We start from the raw sequence: 22,500 nt of genomic DNA on the forward strand, positions 1-22,500 counted from the left end.
TGTTTTATCCCTCTCTTGCTCTCTTTCTCTCTCTCTCAATCTCTCTCTCTCTCAATCTCTCTCTCTCGCTCTCTCTCTCTCAATCTCTCTTTCTATGTCTCTCTCTCTCTCATACTCAATCTCTCCTTTCTTTACTAAGTTAAAATAATAATAATAATAATTTTATGATTAAACGCTTGTTTTACTGTTGGGCCAAATCTCAAACCGAGCACCAGAATCCGCCATGCATGCGCACATCCTACAATTAAAACCGTCCGTGTGGAAACATGGCAAAAGTTCCGTTTGGTCTTCTGAAGTTTTACGTCATTTAAAAGACATAATTAATCTAAAACATGTGCGAGAATATTTTGTCTTCATGCTGTATGTTGAGTTTGGGTTCACTCATAAAGGAACATACATTTACACAAAGCATCCGTATTTGGCGGTGTGCATGTTGATTAGAGTATTTCTGCATTCCCCCCCCCCCCGCCCGAGCCCTGATCTCAACTTCGTTGAGTCTGTTTTGGTTTACTTGAAGAGGAGGAAGAAGGTTTTGAAGGCAGCCACATCCACAGAAGACCTGTGGTTAGTTCACCAAGATGTTTGGAACAACCTACCTGCTGAGATCCTTCTAAAACTGTGTGCAGGTGTACCTAGAAGAATTGACGATGTTCTGCAGGCAGAGGGTGGTCACACCAAATACTGATTTGGTTTGAATTCGTCTTTTGTTCGTTTACTTTCTGTTTTGTTAATGAATTAAAATAAAGCATGAACAAATTTTACTTTTGAAAGCATTTTTTGCTTTCCACACCTGCTTAAGTTTAATGCACATAATAACTTATTTATTTATTTATTGTGCAACCTGCACTGCACAATGGCAATTAATTCATTATAAGACACTAATCTGTCTTTGATGGCTGACGTTAAATGACGTTTTAGAAGATGGTAGAAAACCCGAGGTTGTTAAAACCCTGAACGATACTCAGTTAATGAACGAAGATTTCCTTTTTTTAAAACATTTTTATACTTCAGTCTGGTGACCTGTTTGAACCTCTCTGAACAGGTGGTAAAGAAAACCTGTTCATTAGATGTGTGCAGATGGGAGGTGGAAGCTCTTCTACACTGTTTCAGTTCATCTACATAAACAGTTGGTGTGTGTGTGTGTGTGTGTTTGTGCACGTGCGATTGCACGCTGGCTTGTAGTCACTGTTATGCGTTGCTCAGAGGTCTTGTCCGTTTGGTGAATTTCTCTGTAGTGTTTAGTCAGAGTTGTTGTTTTTGGTTTTTTACTCTGAAAGTAGTCCACCGTGCGTGTTTTGTAACCGTCCGTGTCCTTCACGTTGACCTAGTACTGTTTGTCCTTGATTTTCATTTAGGTTTGTATCTATAACAAGCAGAGCCATACGGCAAGATGAGAGAATAGACAAAGAGACAAGGACCGACTCGGATATACTTTATGTATATCGTGGCACGGTTTATGAACCCGATCTCTTTTTATCTTAACGCCCAGAAATCCCTTCTATTTGTACTTTTATGTCCAGAGTGATTTCCAAGACGTAATTTTTGCAGTTCCGTATGTGCCAGTTCAAAGTAGTTCTATAGAAGTAGGTGCTTACACAGTGAACTCTGTGCTGACAGTGGTGACGAGTTCAGGCCGGTTTGTAGAAGTGTTTGCTTTCGCCCACAGATCAGTGTAGAACTTTTTTTTTTAATCACTACATTATCTCCACACACGATCACTGATAATCTATTGTGTAAAATAACGTTGAAGTAATATCGTTTTTAGTTTTGTGCTCCACGTTGGAGGAAGTGTAACATATACACGTTATACCAAGTCTAAAATCTTGAATTCGATTCCACATGCTTTTTGTTTAAAGCAAATATTCGACTGGAAATGAAATGACTTGCTCCTCAGAAACATCGTGGAGAATCATGTAATGACTCACACCGTGCGATTTTTTTACAGTCCATGTGTGAACATGATCCTTATGTCACACTGTAGGATCTCAGTTGTCATAATGCCAGACTGTCCGACAGTCAAAAACCGAAGCACACAAGAAAAAGACTCGTGTGAATTTTTACATGGTCGATCTGTTCCACGTTCTCTCGCTAACTGTAGCTAGCAGCAAACAAAAGCAATGTTAAATTTGTTCATGACATGCCTTGATGAAAAAAGCGTTAATACAGGACTGTGCATACAGAAACTCATGCATTCTGTAGCAATATACACAGACGGCTATATCTTGAGTGTCAGTTAACGTGGAACTCATATATTAGTGGCGCAGAGAACGCGATTGGATTAAAGATATTATCTGCTTTGAGTCACTTGTTGATGACTGACCCAATACAGGACTTTTACTGAACACAGGACAGGATCAGATCAGACAATCAGCGAATGTTTAAAATTCTTATTATTATTATTTATTATATATATATTTTTTTTAAAGAAAGGGTCCCTGGTGGTCTAGTGGTTAGGATGCGGCGCTCTCACCGCTGCAGCCCGGGTTTGATCCCTGGTCAGGGAACCAACCCCAGCCATTAGGGTTGCACAAGCCAGTGCACTCTCAGTGCCGGTCCCAAGCCCGAAAATAAATTGGGGAGGGTTGCATTAGGAAGGGCATCCAGCCTAAAAACATGTGCCAAATCAAACATGCGGATGATCCGCTGTGGCGACCCTTAATGGGAGAAGCCAAAAGAAAGTTTATATTTAAGAAAAAATAAAATATGGATATTAATCGTCAGACCATAATCCAAGCATTATCTTGTTCTTAGTTTGTTCTTTATTACAAACATGACAGTCAGAATTACCTTGTGTTTAAGTGAACTTTGTACACGAAATGGCTTGTGGGCAATCAGGAGGGAGAGAGGGAGAGAGAGAGAGAGAGAGAGAGGAGGGACACATTGGAATTCTCCGAGCCAGCACTACCCAAACGCTGAGTTTATTGCATTGTTTTTTTGCTCCTTCACCCGTTCTGATCCCAGGATTAAAGTTAATATCTGCGTGTCCAGGTGTAAAGTAAAGTAAACAAACTCTCCCATCTTTTTTTTTGCAAAGTTCAAGGACATCCTGGAACAGAAATTCCCGTTTGTTATTCCAGATCAATACTTCTTTAAATATCCTCTGTGTGTGATGACTACGACGACGACGACACGAAGTATGTGTGACCGCGTAGAAATGATATGAAGGGACAGGAGCATTGATATTTCATTAGAGAACAAAAAGGAATTTGTGGAATTTGAAGTTTTGAAGCGAAGCCCCACTTCAAAGATGAAAGTTTGTTTTGATGATGATGATGATGTGCCACAGGTGAGCTCAAAAACTAGACATGATATTTTTATAATGGGCACAATTTAATATTCGTAGAGGCCATGCATCTTGGATTGAAGGAATTTGGATGTATAACACTATATGGACAAAATGATCTGGATTTTCCAGCCATGTACATGTGTTGGAGCGAACGATCTCGACTGAACACCTTTGGGATCAATTGGAAAGTGCACCCCTCCTCATTCTACAGCAGTACCTGACTTTACTAATGCCCTTGTGGCAGAAATCTCCAAAGCACACTCCAAAATCTAGTGGAACATCATCTCAGAATAATCTTATAACAGCACACGGGGACAAAATGTGGAAAAAGTACGTAGGAATTTTATGGGCAGATGTTCCCAAATGCCATTTAATGAATGTAAGTAAATAAGTTTATAATACGAATCATTTGTTAAATTTAGTCCATATTTTGAGGGATGGAAAAAACGACTAGCTTCAGCATCTAAGACAAGAAATTCATCATGTTTCTAGAATTGCTTTCAAATTCTACCACCTGCTGAAGTACATAGATCGTCCAGTGTACAGCTGATTGATTCATCAGGGTGTTCATGATTAGGAACATCTGGGAGTGAAAACTCGTACAAAACCAAGTGCAGTAGAGTGCAGTCACTTGTTGATCATGCCAGAGAAAACTCAAAAACAACAGACTGTAATACATTGGTGAAACAATATATTATATTATAATAATAATTATATATATATATCTCAGTACAGTAAAAGTGAGTACATCCCTAGCATTTCAGCAACCATTTAATTATATGTTCTCAGGAGACAATACTATAGAAATTAAAATTGCATTGGTGCAGTTTCTACAGCAGTACAGATTTACTGTCCTCTAAATATAACTATACATACAGCCATTATTGTCTAAATAACTGGCAACAAAAGTGAGTAAACCCTCAGTGCACATGTCAAAACTGTGTCCAGAGTGTGGATATTTTGTGTGAACACTATTGTTATCCAGCACTGCTTTAATCCCCCTCGGCATGGAATTCATCAGAGCTGCACAGGTTGTTGCTGGGATCCTCTTTCACTCCTCCATAATGAGATCACGGAGCTGCAGGATGTTAGACACATGGTGCTCCTCCACCTTCCGCTTGAGGATGCCCCACAGGTGCTCAATAGGGTCCAGGTTTGGAGACATACTTGACGAGCGGACTTACTGCTTTTGCAACCTCTAAAGCAATGCAGCAGCACTCATGCGTCTGTTTTTTTTTTGAGGGAGTTTCTGCACCTGATGCACAGCACGAGGACTCGACTTCTTTGATGGACCATTGCGAGGTCTGTTCCGAGTGGAACCCGTGTTAGAAAACCTCTGTATGACCCTGACCACTGTACCGTAACTCAGTTTTAGGGTGTTAACGATCTTCTCAAATCCTCAGAGAGTTCCATGTTGAACCTCCAGTGGTCATTATGAGAGGATTGTACTCAAAGCACCAAATTTGAGAAATTGACGAATAGGACATACAGCTGTTATCACTTTGGGTGTACTCACTTTTGTTGCCAGTTATTTAGACAATAATGGCTTTATGCCAATATTACGAGTTATTTTCAGAGGACTGCACATTGACTACTCTGAAATATATCCAAGTTTCAGTCCTATAGTATTTGAGAAGATACAGTAAAATGGTTGCTGAAACGTCAGGGGTGTACTCACATACATTGCGTAATATCAAAACCGATTAGAGCTGAGATCGGCGCTATGACTCTATGTGCCCACTCGCATAAGTGTCTAGGAACAACAGATGAAGGGGAATGTGTACAGAGATGCATTTGGATGTCGTTGATTCACCTGAAATTCATCAGTGATTCAGTGTAAAATTCTGGGTGGGTTACGTTGCTGAATTTTTATTTCCAAATCCCGTGTCTGAGAATTTAAAGCAGGATGTTATTACGTATGAACTGAGCACTGATGCATTCGCTGCTTTAATGGAAATGATTTATTCTATTGTTTTCTCTATTTATTTTTTTTTCTTTGTTTGTAGACCTAAAAAGCAAGTGCCAAATAAAACACATTCCACACATTCGTCAGCATGCTTCATCTCTTCTGTCTCTCCCTCACAGTCATTTGCTTTCTCTGTCTGGACTAACCGCTGTCTTGCTCTCTCTCTCTCTCTCTCTCTCTCTCTCTCTCTCTCTCTCTCTCTCTCTCTCTCTCTCTCTCTCTCTCACAATCTCCCTCTTGCTCTTCTTCATTCTGTCTGACTCCTCGCTTTCTCTTTCTATCTTACAATTTCTCTTTTCTTTCTCTCTCAATCTCCTCTTTCCTCTCTCTCTTGCCCTTCATCTTCATTCTGTCTGACTCCTTCGCTTTCTCTTTCTATCTTACAATTTCTCTTTTCTTTCTCTCTCTCTCTCTCTCTCTCTCTCTCTCTCTCTCTCTCTCTCTCTCTCTTAATCTTCCTCTTTCTCTCTCTCTCTTGCTCTTCTTCATTCTGTCTGACTCCTTTGCTTTCTTTCTATCTTGCAATCTCTCTCTCTCTCTCTCTCTCTCTCAATCTCCTCTTTCTCTCTCTCTCTCTCTCTTGCCCTTCATCTTCATTCTGTCTGACTCCTTCGCTTTCTCTTTCGATCTTGCAATCTCTCTTTTTCTTTCTCTTTTTCTTTCTCACAATCTCTCTCTCATGCTCTTTCTCTTACTTACTCTCTATTTGTTCTGAGAAGAGTGTGTATGTGTGTATGCACACCGGTGCGTGTAACCCTCCTCACCAGATGTCCATCCGCCTGGCAGTGGTTTCTCTACTAATTGACCGAGTTTCACGCTGATTTGTACATGAAGATCACAAATACCAAATGTCTGCGTTGGGCTCTTCCGCTTTGTCCTTTCCAAAAAAACTTGTAACCGTAGAGCCACAATTTTTGACGATCCCTAATCTAAATGATTCCGCTCTGATATCCGTTGCTTTTCCTGCGTAATCGAGACGCTCCTAATCTCCGAAGAACACCAGGAAAACTGACACTGATAACTAGCTGCTAATGACGTCTTCAGAAATGCCCAGTCGTTATTTTCTTTCCCTTTCCTCTTCTGCTTCCTTTCTCTCTTCTGTGTTAAATCGTTTGTTCTGTAACATGCCTCAGGTGAAACTAATCAGGAGTGTTTGTAGACTTTTGTTTGACTGCCAGCTTCATTCAGCACAAGCGCCGGACCAATTTGCCTTCTCTAACACTATAAGCATTACAGTGATGGAAATGGAGAATAATCTGCTGTCCAGGTCTGTTTTCTTTCATGTAATTGGTGGGAAACTAATAGTACAAATCCCATAGGAACCGAGGGAGGATTTGCAGGTTGACTCAGAAACCTGATAGAAGTGTCTAGTAGACTGATCCATCGATTTGCTTTGGAGTTGTCTCAGTTTCTGAGTCAGACTCACAACAGGAAACATGATCTTGTGGTGTTTTCTACTTTTGATACTCAGTAAATTTGGACCAAATGATACTCATAACGTTGCTAAGACCTTTTTTTGTGCTTTGGCTAAATCCAAAATTGGCACAAAAAAAAATCGCACTTTTCTTTGTGAAAGAATGTAATAAAACCGCATGACTATGGCACAAACCTGTAGGCCGTACTCTTTTTCAACCAAACAGTTCAGCGCAGTAAAATAGCAGCTCTGACTAAAACATGTGGCTCTTCCCCCCCCAAACTGTTACCACAAAGTTGGAGGGACACACTGGGGACAAAATGTGGAATGGGACATTCATAAAACGCATAATCTTAAAGTCAGGTGTCCACGAACCTTTGTGCCTGTGGTGTATATTAACATACTAGTTACAGCGAATCGATCGAGAGCAGTAAAGACGCCGGATGTGAAATAGTTTTTGGTTAACAGTGGTTTATTTGAGATTTATGGAAGGAGTCTCCAGTATCACTGCTTTGTAAATATCAGGACAGAGGAAATTCGGCTTTGTTTCTCAGTTTCGCAACAAGATGCTAGAGCGAGAGAAAGAGAGACAATAAATGAAAAGCTGTTTATAGCTGTTATAAACACGTAAATGATCAGAGGAACTTGCTCGTTTCACAGATGGTCCCCAGCATTAAGTGTAACTCTAAATGGGTAACAGTTACATGTTCATTCATTTAAAAAAAACAAACAGGATTTAACAAATTGCTGTGGTTTAAAAGGGAATAAAGCATTCTGGGACATTCTGTAATTGGAAACTAACAAGGAAATATTTTTCTCTTTAGTGTTTAATTCAGAATTTGCTTAGTAGTCGAACCCGTGTGATTTTCATTTTCTATGTAATTAGTGTAACCTTTTGGCTCTTATCACTGTACTAAACTCAGCAGGTTAAAATAGCTTTAAAATGTAGAATGTTACGCTGTATAGGCACGAGCATAAGCATGTGCTTTTTGACCAATCCATTCCACGTGTATTCCCCATTTGCTGTTATAGTAACCCCAATTCTACTTAGATGTTCCACTACATTTCCGAGTGTGCATGTGGAGATTCATGTTCATTCTGCCACAATGGTGTTAGTAAAGTCAGATACTGATGTAGGTGAGGTGAGGAGACTGGGGTGCAGTCAGTGTTCATTCATCCCAAAAGGTGTTAAATAGGGTTCTATAGAAGGCCACACAAAATTTTTCAGTCCAACACACGAAATCCATATTCTAATGGAGCTGGCGATATGCACAGGGGAAACGAGAGAAACGAGTTTTGGGCCTCCTAAAAATGTTATGCTTCTGGCATCCAGGGACATCCTATATATGGGGTAGTATACTGTAATTTGTTAATATATGAACAAATGACATTTTAGCAAAATTTTAGGTGTGGCCTAATTTTATTAACAGTCAATTTTATCATATATATATAATGTATGTATGTGTATTTTTTTTTTAATGTATTGTTCAGATGTCATTGCAAATCTAAGAAAAAAAGGTACTTACAAATGGCTATTGCTATTGTTGCACAGGATTAAAATTAGGTATATCGTTTATATCAACACTCATTCACTACAAACTAGACCTTAAACGAACCTCTGCTAAATTACAATTTCAAGCCCAAGGCCATTTTTCAGTTAAAGGTGATTAAAAATAGTCCAGTCACAGGGGGGATTTTGCTTCATTTGGCAACACTGAACATCGCTGTTGGAGCTGATCGATGGGAAACCACAGAGGAAATCAGGACACTTGGAATTATATTTGTGACTTTTTATCTAAACAAGATTTGATATTTAATTCCATAAAAAAATTGCTATTTAATTTTTCAACATCAAATCATCTTCCCCACATAATAAATTGTTGGATATCCTTAGATTGGAGGTTATTTTTAAATATTCTGCTGTATTTGATTTGCAAATTGAAGCTAGCATACCAGTGTTTGAAGTATGATGGGTGACGTTGCACAGGAGAAAACTTATACCTACTTTGTCTTTGCATTTTGCCTGCAATCACAGTTTATTTTTGTCTTATACTGTCGTTCGTTTATAAATTAGTTTCGTTTAATTTACACATTTAGGTTAATCTGTAGTAAAGTCAGGATTTCCAAACTCGGGATTACTTAACAATAAATAGGGCCTCCTTTTTAATTTACGAATAAATCGTGACGCTGCTCTAGAGTAGAAATTCACACTATTTCTTTTGTATTTCCTGTAAACAAACTAGCATTGTGTCTCAATTCACACAAATACAATCATCACCTACTTACTAATCGTTTTATATATTATAATTATAGGATAGAATTCTATATTAAAATTATATTAGATATTTTAATTATGATATAATTATGTATTATAACTATATTGTAATTATATATTAGAATTGTCTTCCCAGGATTGCTCATCGGGGATAAATACATAAATTTAAATATTAGTGAATTTTTTAATTGTAATTCTGTAAAGATGCTCTAAGACAATGTCCATTGTTAAAGGCTCAATAAAAAATGAACTAGTCATAGTTAGTACCTTTACTGAAACTTTAGCGAAACGTCTGCATTCATACTACTTTCTAGACTAGCAAAAACTTTTAAATGTACGTTTTGGATTTGGGACAGAGCATATGACCCAGTGGAAAGTCCAGTCATGTGGACAGCAGACAGTCAGCGACAGTCAACATGTCACTGTGAAAGAAATCAATAATAATTTTATATTTCAGCTTCTAAAAAGAGAGGTTTTGGCATAACTATGTGGCTATCACAATATACTGGCCTGAAGGTTTTTTTAGTACAAAATGCCCATTGTGTTTAATTCCTTATGTATTGTTTAATGTTGGATGTGACAGCATAAAGAGTCCCAGCTTTTCAAACACACTTTTTTTAAAGAAAGATAAGCAAGTGCAAGGAATATTCTATGGCACAAACAGTAGACGTGTTTCTGACAGTTTTGTAGTGTTGACAATCTGGAATAAATAAAAACAACCAGTTTATTGATAATCCACTAAATTCATTGGGGTCAAAGTTTTTCAACCTTCGTTGCAATTGTTGCCACTCGCATCAGTTATTCAGATGAAAGAAGCCATCTGTCCTGGATATCAGACGTCGCATTCTGACTTTTAGGGTTATACAAAATTACACTATAAGGACAAAAGGTTTCTGGACACCTGAGCTGCTTTTTGAACATCCCATTCCACATTAAGTCCAGATTTAGCATTATAATAACATTTACTCTTCTGGGAAGATGTTCCACTAGATTTTGGAGTGCGCTTGTGGAGATTTGTGCTCACTTGGCCACAAGGCTGTTACTACAGTCAGGTACACAAGATCTTCTAATTGCAAGGTATGTAAAGTATATATTCATAAGTCCTGATTTGTGTACAAGGGCATTGCTGGAGCAGGGTTTGGTGCTCTAGATCAAGTGAAGGGAAATTGAACGCTCTCACATTCAGAGACGTCCTACACAATTGTGTGGTAACAGTTTAGAAAATAACCACATATGGTGGGAAAAGTCCCAGTCCTTTTGTTTATATATTGTATATGAGTGCACCAATGAATGCTGTAAGTGTGAACTGTTGGAAAACTTAATCCAGAAATGTTCTGGGGTTCTTATGCGTGAAGATGGAATTGCATTGTTAAAACCCTTAAAGCCATCGTAAACCCACTACAAACATTGTCTCTTTCCTTCAGCAGTCATTACTGGCCATACACTAATATTAAACCCATTACCAGCACCATCAGTCGTAAACTACGGTGAGCTTTAACCGTCTGGCCCCTGGTGAGACAGATGTTCTGCAGCTGCTGGCAAATGCCTTTTTTTTTTTCTTTCTTTTTTTTTTTTTTTATCACATTAAGTTGCATCGTCAACTTTTTTTTTTTTTAAGTAGTCCCTAGGATGACGTTAATCTAAAGGTATGTGTATTGAAAATATACGTTCTGTGTTCCCTGTGTACTTTATGAGTAACACGTGTAGCTCTGATTACGCACACGTTTATCTCGTCGGCCAATCATGTGGCGGCAGTGATATAATGCTCACATCAAACATCAGGATGTGGAAAAATCTCTGAGATTCTTCTCCGAGATTCTGACATTGGTACAGTTGTTAGTACCAGACATGCTCGTTTGACTGTCTAGCGTTCACACAGAATGCTTACAGGGGAAAAATAACTTTGAAACGTCCAGTGAGCAGCAGCAGCAGTGGAAATGCCTTGTGGAGAATGAGAATGTTCAGACTGGTTTGAGCTGACAGGAAGAAAAACAAATAGCCACTCTTTACAACTGTGACGACAGAAAAGCATCTCAGGACACACGACGTGTCAAACCTTGAGGCAGATGAACTCTAAAGGCAGAAGACTGGCGTGTTTATTTTAATGTCGAGAAGGAATTTTCTCTCACTGAATGACTGACTGAAAAAGAAATTTGTTTTGGGAAGTCTTAATTCTGTCACATTTTGCCTCCAGTGTTGTTATTCTTCATGCTCAGAATTGGCTCGTAGTTCTGTTTTTTTTTTTTTTTTTTTTAAACTCATGTCTACATCCTTCATTTTTGTGTTCCTGCTGAGTCTCATAATGTGAAGCTTCAGATGTTTAACTGGGCGTCAAATGGCTCTGCCTGCTAAACAGTAAACGATTGTCTTCAAAGTGCACCTCATTAGTGCATGCTTAATTTATATATATATATATTTTATATATAAAGTATTTTCCATTACGTGGAAATGTAATATTATACCATCAAACAAGCGTATTTTTCGGACTATAAGCCGCTATTTTTTTCCCACGTTTTGAACCCCGCGGCTTAAACAACGAAGCGGCTAATTTATGGATTTTTCCTGGGTTTTTCCCGGTTTTACAAACTGAACCCCATAACATTACACCAATGAAATTTCCAAACGGAAAAAAAAAAACCTCACCTGTGTTCTGAGCTGCACGGGGCATCGGGAGAAAAACGTTTTTTAAACGCACGACGATGCCAAAAGAAAAACTCCCGAGAGAAATAGTTGTGAAAGGAAGAAGGAAAACAATGAACAATGACTTTCTTGGTCGGCTACTGTTTAGATACAAGCCGTTGTAACGCGCTGAGTCTGGGTGAAGGACTATCTCACTAAAACTTCAGTTGATCATATAAGCACAGACAGGTTTCCAAAACACGTGCTTTTTTATTTTTCTTGGCAACAGCATTACGGGTTAGTCAAAGAAACTTAGAAATCAGCATCAGAAAATAATAAGGACATATTCCTCTGTCTTGCAAACATGCAGTAACACCGGAAAAAATGCTGTGCCAGGCTATTCCCAAAATACCGCTCTGCTCCTGAAGGAAGCGCAACATATTTCACCCGTTACACTGTGTGTAACATGTCTTTCGTTAAAGCCTGTGTAAAGTACATTAGCTTCAGTGTAGACGGCTTATAGACAGGTGCGGCTTATTTATGTTAAAAATAAAAATATTTGTAAAATTCAGTGGGTGCGGCTTATATATGGGTGCACTTAATAGTTTGGAAATTACTGTAAGTGCGAATCCATACTATGTACGATATCACATCATGTGCAATATTCATATGTTCAATATCACATGTCCAACACGTTCTTGGTTCCCCTACCTTTGTATTTTCAAATACGTTCATATATACAGAATATTTCATTTATTTTTCCACATATTTCATTTATATTTATTTTTGTTTCGCTTTCTCTGAAGCGGTCTCTGGCAAAAGAATTTCCGAGATGAACAAAGTTGTGTCTGATCTCAAATCTAATGCAGTTTGATTAGATTAGTCTATAGTTCACTACTTTCCGAGGCTATTGCAATTGTTTTATACTTGGATTCAAGTCGTTTGATGATCTTTCTTTGGATTGTATGAGTAATGATGCAAACCTTTAAATGACAACCCCTTACTACTCGTGTCAATAAGAAAACGTAACTAAATTAATGAAGACATGAGCGTGTTTTCACACTACTGGTTCTTTTTAAAAACTCGTTGCAGTGTAAGTTTGGGAAACGTTTCTACGTATGCTTTAAGCACACTGCTTTTGCTTTTATAGTAACCTCCGCTTTTCCGGCGAAAAAGGTTCCGCTAGATTTGTCGTTATGGAGATTCGTGATCATTCAGCTACAAGTGCGTTAGTAAAGTACTGATGTAGGTGAGTTGAGGAGGCCTGGGGTGCATCATCATGCAACCATATCTTCAGCTGGCATTGTGCGCCGGGACAGGAACAGGTTTGGGTCTCCTAGTTCAATTGAAGGGAAAATTCAATGTTACTGCATCCAAAGACCTGCTATACAATTGTGTGCCTCCTACTTTGTGGTAACAGTTTAAGGATGAAGTTTAAATGGCTGGAAAAGTCAGGTGTCCCAGTACTTTGGTTCATATAATTTTATTTTTTTATTATTTTTAATTAGCTTTTATAGTTCAGTGGTTTAAATGTGGTAAATGGAACTAAATATTGACATGAGGGTGTTCTGAAAATGACATGGCAGAAAATATAACGTCTGCTTCTAAACGCAGACTGCAGTTCAGCAAGAGCGAGAGAACGCCTCGCCATGCTACTTTGCATCACAAAGCAAAGAAAGATTGACCGCAGTAATGGCAAGCATGTGCACTTATTAAATGTTTATTGGAGTAGGTTAGTCATCCCGAAATAACTGAAACGAATCAAAATGGTCATAATGATTGTTTTTCATTGCGTAAATAATGACATCGTTCTAAATACAGACAAAGCGATTCTTCTTGTTCCAGCCATTTTTGTGTAAATAGTTACATCTTCCCTAAGAGTATAAATCATTACATCCTTCTTGAGATTTTCCCACAGGGACTCGGCTTTAGATGGGTGGGCAGAGCCATTCCATCTCCCTGTGCACTTGCTCATCTGTTCTTGTTTGCAAAAGCCACCAGTGAAGTTGTCAGTGTTTCCACTTGATTGAGAAGTGTTGTGTGACAGATATAAGTCACTGTGTGTAAACACTGGACCAGACGGAGATCCCCTTTCTGTTACGGGAAATCAGACTGAAACTCTGCTCTGATGTTCACTCACGTTGCTTTTGCTTCAGGAGCCGACTTTTTTTTCTAACGCAGAGCTCAAACCAGTTACTTTCTCATTGTCTTGTTGCTGGTGTAGCATTTTACTTTCGTATTATTTAAACTTGTGCACTATTCCAGCTATGGAATTGGATGATTTAAACGTTTGTTTGAAAGCAGGGCGTCTTTTGCATTACGATTGTGAAAAATTGCGTTGGATCTTATGTATTTATATAGGTTTTTTTCCCGCCTATTTTGCACGCTATACAAACCTTAATAACCTCTTAATGTCACGTCAGAGCAGAGCACCAAAACCTGATGCGTCTTAGCTTCCCTGGTCGGTGCTCTTAAATTCCTCGCGAAACTGAAATAGAGGTTCAAAGTGAAGAAAACTGAGAGCGCGTTGTCACGGCGACTTCACCGTCCCGGAATTCATTACGTATTTCTGCTGCTGTTCAACACAGCGCACATGCGCACACACGGTTTATCGTAACCTCTTTGATTATATAATGAGCTTAATTACAGGTAATAATTCAGTACGTTTTTTACTGTCCTGTCTTCAGATCTCAGATATATTTTTTTTTTAAAACATAACACCCCTAGACTTTGCAAGTCAGTATCTTCAGTCTAAACCGCTTCCTTAATTTCTGTGATATGCAGTCATAGAGTAATATTTAACCCCCGAGGAATACCTCAGGAAGTAACTGCATGGCAAATGAAATAGACAGAGAGACATGTTCATGTGTATACACCCAGGGTTGGCAGTTTGTTGTGGTTGCCAGTTTGATATATCGACTTTACTAGGAGAGTTTAAAAGTTGCCTTGTGTTAACAGTCAGGTTCTGTGTGTGTGTGTGTGTGTGTGTGTGTACAGTATGTATGTATGTATGTATGTGTATATATATATATATATATATATATATATATATATATATATATATATATATATATATATATATATATATATATATATATATATATATATATAATGTGTGCGTGGGACGCAATTGGCATTTGTATCGCTATGCATCGTTTTTTAGATGTAGATTGATTGAAACTGTTTCTTGAGCGCGTTCTCTCAGCTGCCACGTGAATATGAGGTATCAGAACGCTACAGAGACCGAAGCGTGTCCTGAGAGTCACATAGAATACAGATTAACATGGCAGAGGTAGAGCTGCATTTTTCTGGAGACACAACAGGAAAAGAACGTCTGGTTTTGTTTCATTTACTTCTTTTTTTTGCGCACTACAAAGGCCTGTGTGTTAAAGGGCCATGCGTTAGAAGTCAGAAGGAACTCTGCACTAGTGTTGGCTCTCTTGGTGAATATGAGCAAAGAAGTCTGGAAAATAGTGTCTTATCATTAAACCTTCCTATCTTTTTCTCTAGAAGTTCACGCTATAATTGGCACCCTTATAAATTCAAATTCAAGTCAAATATACTCGAAGTATACTCCCAATGATTTTTCACATTAAATTGTTCTTGACCATGACTTCCTGTTTCACAGGGGAGTAAATACGAAGTAACCAAACTCCCATAGTCATTCATCACAATGGGTAAGACCAAGGAATAAAGCTGTGATGTGCGGCAGAAGGATGTTGCGTCAGATGTTTGTCACTCGGTATACTGTTTTTGATTAGCAAGTTCATGACATGGATGGAAAACCAGCATGGAAGCAGGTCAGAGTGGAACCTTGCTTTATAGCACTAATGAGCTTAACATAGACATCGGTCATCTTCAGTCGTGTTTACTGTAAGGACTACGTTTTAGGTGGTGACTGGATATTCAGGGATGCGACCATGCGATCGGATATTACCGCTAACACGTTATCACACTGATCCTGAACCTCATTTTAGAATGGAGGAGAAATAGAAAATACTAATGAAAGCCAGAAAACGTAAGTAAATTCCTCACTATGTTATTGAATGAGGGGAATAAAAATGTGGACATAAAAGCATTGTATTCCTTCAGCATTCAATTCTGCGAGACAAATGATTTCTCCCTGTAACGATTCATCTTTTCTGTGCTCAGGCCAGGTTTCTAAACCAATCACGAACAAAGGGTCAGCGTGGTCCAACAGAGGACCACCCCCAGAGTTTATAGATTTTCAAATTTAAAAAGCTTGTAAATACTATTTTATATTTGGGATGCTTGTGAAATATGCAGGGGACGATGGATTGAGCGTGAGGTAGGGGAAGAAGAAGGAAAGAAAAAAGGAAACCAGCATGATCAATGAGAACCAGGTTACCATGACAACGCTGCTGTAAGCAGACCTACACATGGGGGGAAATTGGAAATGTAAATGGTCACATTGAATTTTGTTAACCAAAAAAAAAAAAAAACGAGAGCGCTCTCGTTATTTTTCGCCATGTCCAGACATCCGCCCTGCAGTCGCACGCCTGCGTAGTGAGTGGCGGCGTTGTGAATATGCGTTACGCGTAATTACACTTCAGCTACACCACGGTACCGTTTGTACTTATCATTCACAACAGCGGGACTCGCTCGGAAATCCGATTTGACCCGCTAATGTGGACACCGGCCGAGGTTTCTTTTAGAGGCAGTGCTAAAAATATGAGGGAGATGGTTCAGAGTTCAGGTGCATGTTAAATGGTTGGTTTTTTTTAGGAGAAAGCGTTTATTTCTTCCTCACTTTAAAGTCACTTTAGATCGAAATGTTGGACAAATTAATAAATGAACAGATGTAAATGAATGCAAATTTGCCACTCTGCTGAAGCATGTGATGTGGCTTGTTGAGTCCTGTTAGAGTGTGTGTGTGTGTGTGTGTGTGTGTGTGTGTGTGTGTGTGTGTGTGTGTGTGTGTGTGTGTGTGTGTGTGTGTGTGTTTTGCTTGTATGAGTGTTGTGTGTTAGCCTGTGTGTTGGTTATGTGAATGGCTTTGTTTTATTTCTTGATTTTGCTATTAGATGTTGTGTGAGTGTATGTGTGTGTGTGTGTGTGTGTGTGTGTGTGTGTGTGTGTGTGTGTGTGTGTGTGTGTATGTGTGTGTGTGTGTGTGTGTGAGTGTGTGCACGCCTTTGGTACTGTGTTAGAAAAGCACAATGCACCGAGGTATGTGAGTGTTGATCCATAGCCAGCGAGCTGCAGGAGAGAGTGGGGAAGGGTGAGAGTGAGAGAGAGAGAGAGAGAGAGAGACTGGGTGGGGGTCATTGAGACTGTGTGTGTGTGTGTGTGTGTGTGTGTGTGAGAAAGAGAGAAATAGAGAGAGAGTTCACAAGTGAGTGAACAGTAGACAGAAATGGGAGAGTGAGGAGAAAAGTGAGACAGTGAGTGCACAAGAGAGAGAAATGTAAAGTGTGTGTGTGAGGGAGAGAGAGATGTAGGTGGGGCTTGCACAATAAGCACAGTCTGGGTTTGTGGCTATAGAGTGAGAGAAAGAGAGAAAGAGAGAGGGGAGTAAAGTAAGACTGTGTACTAGTGCAAGTGGGGGAGGGAATTGTGAGTGTGTGTGTGTGTGTGTGTGTGTGTGTGCGCACTCACGTTCACGTGCATGCCTGTGTGTATGAATGTTCTCGTGTGTTTGTGTGCACACACGCTTCAGCCACAGAAAAACTCATCCTGTAACGGAGGAAGCCTGGAGATGGTTTTGCTCTCGGTTGGTATGTGTGTGCTTTTATAGGAAAGTGATGATGGAGTTCTGAATCTGGAGCCATTGTTTGAGTTTCTGACACACACATGCACAAATGCCTATTCTCTTTATCCAGTATTGTTTCTCCTGACCCTCATCGTGTGAGATTACATTTCTAAAGACGATCCAGATTACACACATATAGATTACAGCCTCTGCGCTACAGGATTTTAGACATCAATTAGTCATGGGACTTGGACTTGGTTCTCTCGGATGTATCCCAGAACAGCTCTAAGAGGCCATGACGAAACATTTCGAGCTAACCGACTGTTAGTGGAGTCTTACGCAAAGTAGTACGCATACATACACCTGCACTCTCACATTTAACCCGGGGTCGATCTCTGGCGTAACACTTGTAGTTTGCAGAGTTCATGTAATGCAGTTTGTTCATATTGAGTGTGTACTTGCTATCTGTGCCACAATCCCCCTTCCCCAAAAGTCATTCAAATGTAGCATGTAGTAGTTAGTTCTCGTTTGTGACAGTATGAGAGAGGTCGTGTATTTTTTTTTTTTAACAAGCCTCTTCAGTATTATAGCGTAGCTAAACCTGAAGTGCATTCCTCAGTGCACCAAGATTGAAAGATGGCCAGTACTGGGTATCAGGTTTGACAGACAGGCAAGTCAACCCATGTCTGAGACTTCAGCACGTGTGAAAGACATTCACATGTTCAGAACGCTATGGGATTGTTTGTGAGGGTCAGTTAGAACTCGATCAGAGGGTTTGTGGGGGTCAGTCAGAACTCGATCAGAGGGTTTGTAGGGGTCTTTCAGAATTCTACAGGGTTGTTTGTGAGGGTCTGTTAGAACTCGATCAGAGAGTTTTTTAGGGTCAGTCAGAATTTGATCAGAGGGTTTGTAAGGTTCAGTCAGAACTCGATCAGAGGGTTTGTGAGGGTCGGTCAGAATTTGATCAGAGGGTTTGTGAGGGTCGGTCAGAATTCGATCAGAGGGTTTGTGAGGGTCGGTCAGAACTCGATCAGAGGGTTTGTGAGGGTCTTTCAGAACGCTATGAGACTGTTTGTGAGGGTCAGTCAGAACTCAATGAGAGGGTTTGTGAGGGTCTTTCAGAATGCTTTGGGATTGTTTTCTAAGGTTGGTCAGAACTCGATCAGAGGGTTTGTGAGGGGTTTGTTAGAACTCGATCAGGGGGTTTATGAGTGTTTAAAGTGGTCAAAACTTGATTCGATGGTTTTCGAGGGTCAGTCAGAAGTCGATCGGAGGGATTGTTAGGGTTTGTTAGAACTCAATCAGAGGGTTTGTAAGGGGTCAGATGTTTATATGGATGTGATGGTCACATAGTGTGTCAAAACTGCTCCCTGTCATTAGCTGAAGTATTATTTGGATGGGAGAAGCTTTCCAAACAAATGTCGGTTGAGTAATAATGCTGGAGGACATCTGTAGTCATTATGATCAGTTCACACGGGAATAATGATTGCTGTCTGAGTCACACAGATGGCAATGACCTTTTATTATAAGTGCTCGGGCTTGTGGAACATGCTTTATATTGTGCCCCGCTTTATAGAACATGCAGTATAGGAATGTTGTGTGTGCTACAAACTCACACATAGCAAGTTTCTTTTTTTTGTCTATATTGTACATTGTCTTTAGAGTTATTGTTCTATATTTCATTTCGGTTTCAGCAAGAGATGGTGGAAAGGATTCAGCACTTCTTGATACTGAGGAAATCACATCAAAGCTCCTTTCCCAAAGGAAATTATGGAAGATATGAATTGGGACTATATATATATATACACTGTATGTTTTTTTTGGAGATTTTATAGAAGGTACAACATAAAATATTACTCAACTTCTGAATTCAGACAGGTCTAAAATCCTAGAGATACTTAGATATTAATGACCCCACCCTGGTTTGCTTTCTATCTTCTGGTATGATCTGCTGAACAGTCCTGTATTCTAGATTCCAACATGGGCACACAGTTCTTACATTCATAATGAGGGTTGACCACTAACCAACGAAACTATAGTACAGTTTCAGTACTGATTGATGTCTCCGGGCTTTTTGATAACATTTACAGATAGTGAGTGGAGCAGCTTGTGAAGAGTTTACAGCATCAACCAAGCAGTCCAATCCACTCAGCCAGTATATTTGCTTTTTATAAGGAAAATAATGGGCAGTTCTGGTCCATCAGTTTGTTGTTTGTGTTCCATGGTGTCAGTGAAATTCCTGAAATGCTGCTTTTTTTTAGTTTTGCTAGTAATTGCTGGCTTTCAGTTTGGGAAAAAATATGAGCCATATTAAGATCTCTTGAAGTACCACACATGCCAGTAAAGTGCTCATTTATATGCACTTCCTCACTGGCTCTAATCAATGTAGTTTTCCCTATAGCAAGTCTTTCTTTAATCCTGTCTTGTATGTAAAGAATCACACTTGCTATGTGTTGAAATCACATTGTTGATAGGATATGATTAGAGATTTCTTGTGTTTGTGTTGGAACATTTGTCCCAACACAGCAGGACACATTCACCAGGTCGGAAAAGGGCACGGTGTTATTCTTTTGCTTTCGACGGGTCTAAATGAGTTCAAACTGTATTTTTGTGAAGAGAAATGTGTCCATGTGTCACCCAGCGCTCCGGCACACTGCCATCCTGACACATTTGCATGTGCTGGTTTGTGCCAGCTTACATCTCTAAAACCAGGCATCACGTTAGTCTCATGAGGTCACAGGTGTGAATCTCACGCAGCTCTTAAATTGCAAGGATTTTTTTTTCCCCTGTTCAAAAAAAAAAAAACTTGTGAAGCTGACCAGTGACGGATTGAAATGCCTGGATATTCTCATTTAAAATATGAGGTTTCACAATGTCAAATGAGGATAAAACTAAGAAAGCGAAAGGTTTATCCATGAACGCTAGTGTAATTAAGATCGTTTAATAAAGAGTGATATATGATGTGATGGCTATGGATGTCTTTTTTGAAATCAATATTCATGTGAATGCTCATTAACAGATGTTATATGACAGCACTGTCAGAATATATTGATTTATTTTTGTAACAGGAGCTCTGAAGGTAGTGCCAAATGAAAGGTAAACCACAAGTTTACTGATCTAAACAGTCCACATGTTTGATGATAAATCATTTCAGATCTTTTACACATTTAAAAAAAGGTTTGGGCAATGATTTGTCAATTATTTTCCACTTTTCTTTGCACAAACACTTCTATAATATATCGATAAAATATATATCTGTTTTTTCCCCCAAACTTCTACCACAGTTGAGTAGCCTGCTCTAAAGCTTGGACCTCATTCTTAATACATATTCTAAGTGTTATACCTAACACTTTTGAATGAGCACAAATCTCCATTAGCACACTCCAAAAGCTAGTTGAACATCTTCCCAGAAGAATGGAGGTTATTACAAAAATATCAAATAGGATGTCCAAAAAAGCACATTAAAGTCAGGAGCCCACAAACGTCTGTCAATGTGGTGTATGAGATTGTGATGGGCTCTTCTTCAAAGCATTTCACAGGGTTGGACCGGGCCTTTCCACAAACCTTGATTGCTATCTGAAGATGTTTCTTCACTGCAAGTGGCCAAATAAAGCCTCTATCATGAGTAGAGCCCTGCTGAAGCTGAACAGATGCAGCCTCCTGTCACAATGCTGCCACCACCATGCTTCACCATTGATACAGATATCTTGATTCTGCACCATTTGATGCCACGTTCTAAATGTTCTACCTTGGTCTTATAAGCCCATATCTAATTTCAACACATGGCTTGAGGTGATTTTGGCAGATTTAGATGTTTTTTTTTCACCTTCATATTAAAGGTCTTCTTGTCTAGCGACTCACAGCCCAGACCTGTGTGGAATATGAGAGACATGTTGTCACATGCACGGAGTCTCTTGGTAGGTTCTGTGCTGTTTTCTTCTCATCTTTTCATCAGTTATTCGAGGGACATCCTGTACTTGGTACTCTCATTGATGGTCTCGCGGTGTTCCGTGGTAGATCTGGTGTTCTGAATATTCTTTTGTACCCCCTGTCCTTTCGCTTACCTTTGAGCGATGACATTTCGTACACGCTCGAAAGATCTTTGCCGAACTTGATGACAGCAAGAAGATGGCAAGAAAAAAATTCATAGCAACTGCTGATTTGGGTTTGGAGTTTATCAGAATCACTTTGAATCACTTCGAAGACTTTGAATGTGATTGGATAACGGCGCATTATAAGCGTGTCGTGTGTTTTGTTTTGTTGTTTGTTTCTCCTAAAACTATTTGATTTGCCTTTGAGGTTTTTTTTTTGCCTGCATTCCACATACAAATGGGTCAGAACACATAAAACAATACTTCCAGTGACGATTTAACAAGAACGGCATGACCTCGTTGTGATGGATTTATGTACCTTACCGTTTACAGCACTTGGCAGACGCCCTTTTTCACAGCGACTTACATTTATCTCATTCATAAACTGAGCCGCTATAGATGTTAGGGGGCCTTGCTCAGGGGCCCAGGAGTGGCAGCTTGGTGTTAATACTACCTCCCCCTTATTCCTTACATAATGTCAGAAGAAATCGTTCATCTTGAGAGGTATAAGTGAGTGAGACCGACAGAGATAGTGTGTTTAAATGTTTCCTCTCATGCCTTCTAGTTTAATATCTCGGCTCCAGATCTCAGAAACAGAACTCATTATTACTAAAACGTGAGCTGAGCTGAGCTGCTGACCAAAAAATTTGTTCATGGTACTGACTCAGGACCATGTTAAATTCATAATGGGCTGCAGCTCGGGGCCCGTAGCGGACCGCCCTGTGAAACACTTTCACTTCACTTTCCAAAAGCAAAGGAATATCTGCATATTATTGGCCACAGATTTATATTTTTATTTATTTATTTTTTGTATTGGACCACAGACACTTCTGATTTTAATCCTTTCTTTCATTTCCTGCATATTTCTACTATCTTCCATTGTCACTCTTTCTGCAATGGCTGCTGCATTGCTTCACCTGCACTCCATATTATTGTGTGTGTGTGTGTGTGTGTGTGTGTGTGTGTGTGTGTGTGTGTGTGTGTGTGTGTGTGTGTGTGTGAGGAAGTGATGAGGATTGACTCTGCCAGAGTAGAGATTGATTTGATTGACAGGCTCAGCTCTCAGACAGACACTCTCAAAGACAAATCTCTTGCCTGCTGTGTTTTCACTACTGCTGCCTACCTGTGTGTGTGTG

At 39.5% G+C, this 22,500-nt stretch overlaps 1 protein-coding gene across 2 annotated transcripts in view; it reads left to right on the top strand.

Annotated features, from left to right (window-relative positions):
* Window positions 1-22,500, top strand: part of pias1a (protein inhibitor of activated STAT, 1a) — a 58,217-nt gene that overhangs the window by 1,420 nt on the left and 34,297 nt on the right. Inside the window, exon 1 of one of the 2 annotated variants that reach the window (XM_046840516.1) lies at window positions 6,454-6,519. The exons of the other annotated variant lie outside the window; for it this stretch is intronic. The gene's annotated coding sequence lies outside the window, so the exon portion shown is untranslated. Of the gene's footprint in view, window positions 1-6,453; window positions 6,520-22,500 lie in introns of those variants that run through there. 2 annotated transcript variants of the gene reach the window in all.

The sequence above is a fragment of the Silurus meridionalis genome, chromosome 26 (genome assembly GCF_014805685.1).
Source record: "Silurus meridionalis isolate SWU-2019-XX chromosome 26, ASM1480568v1, whole genome shotgun sequence".
In the NCBI taxonomy this organism is placed as follows: domain Eukaryota; kingdom Metazoa; phylum Chordata; class Actinopteri; order Siluriformes; family Siluridae; genus Silurus; species Silurus meridionalis.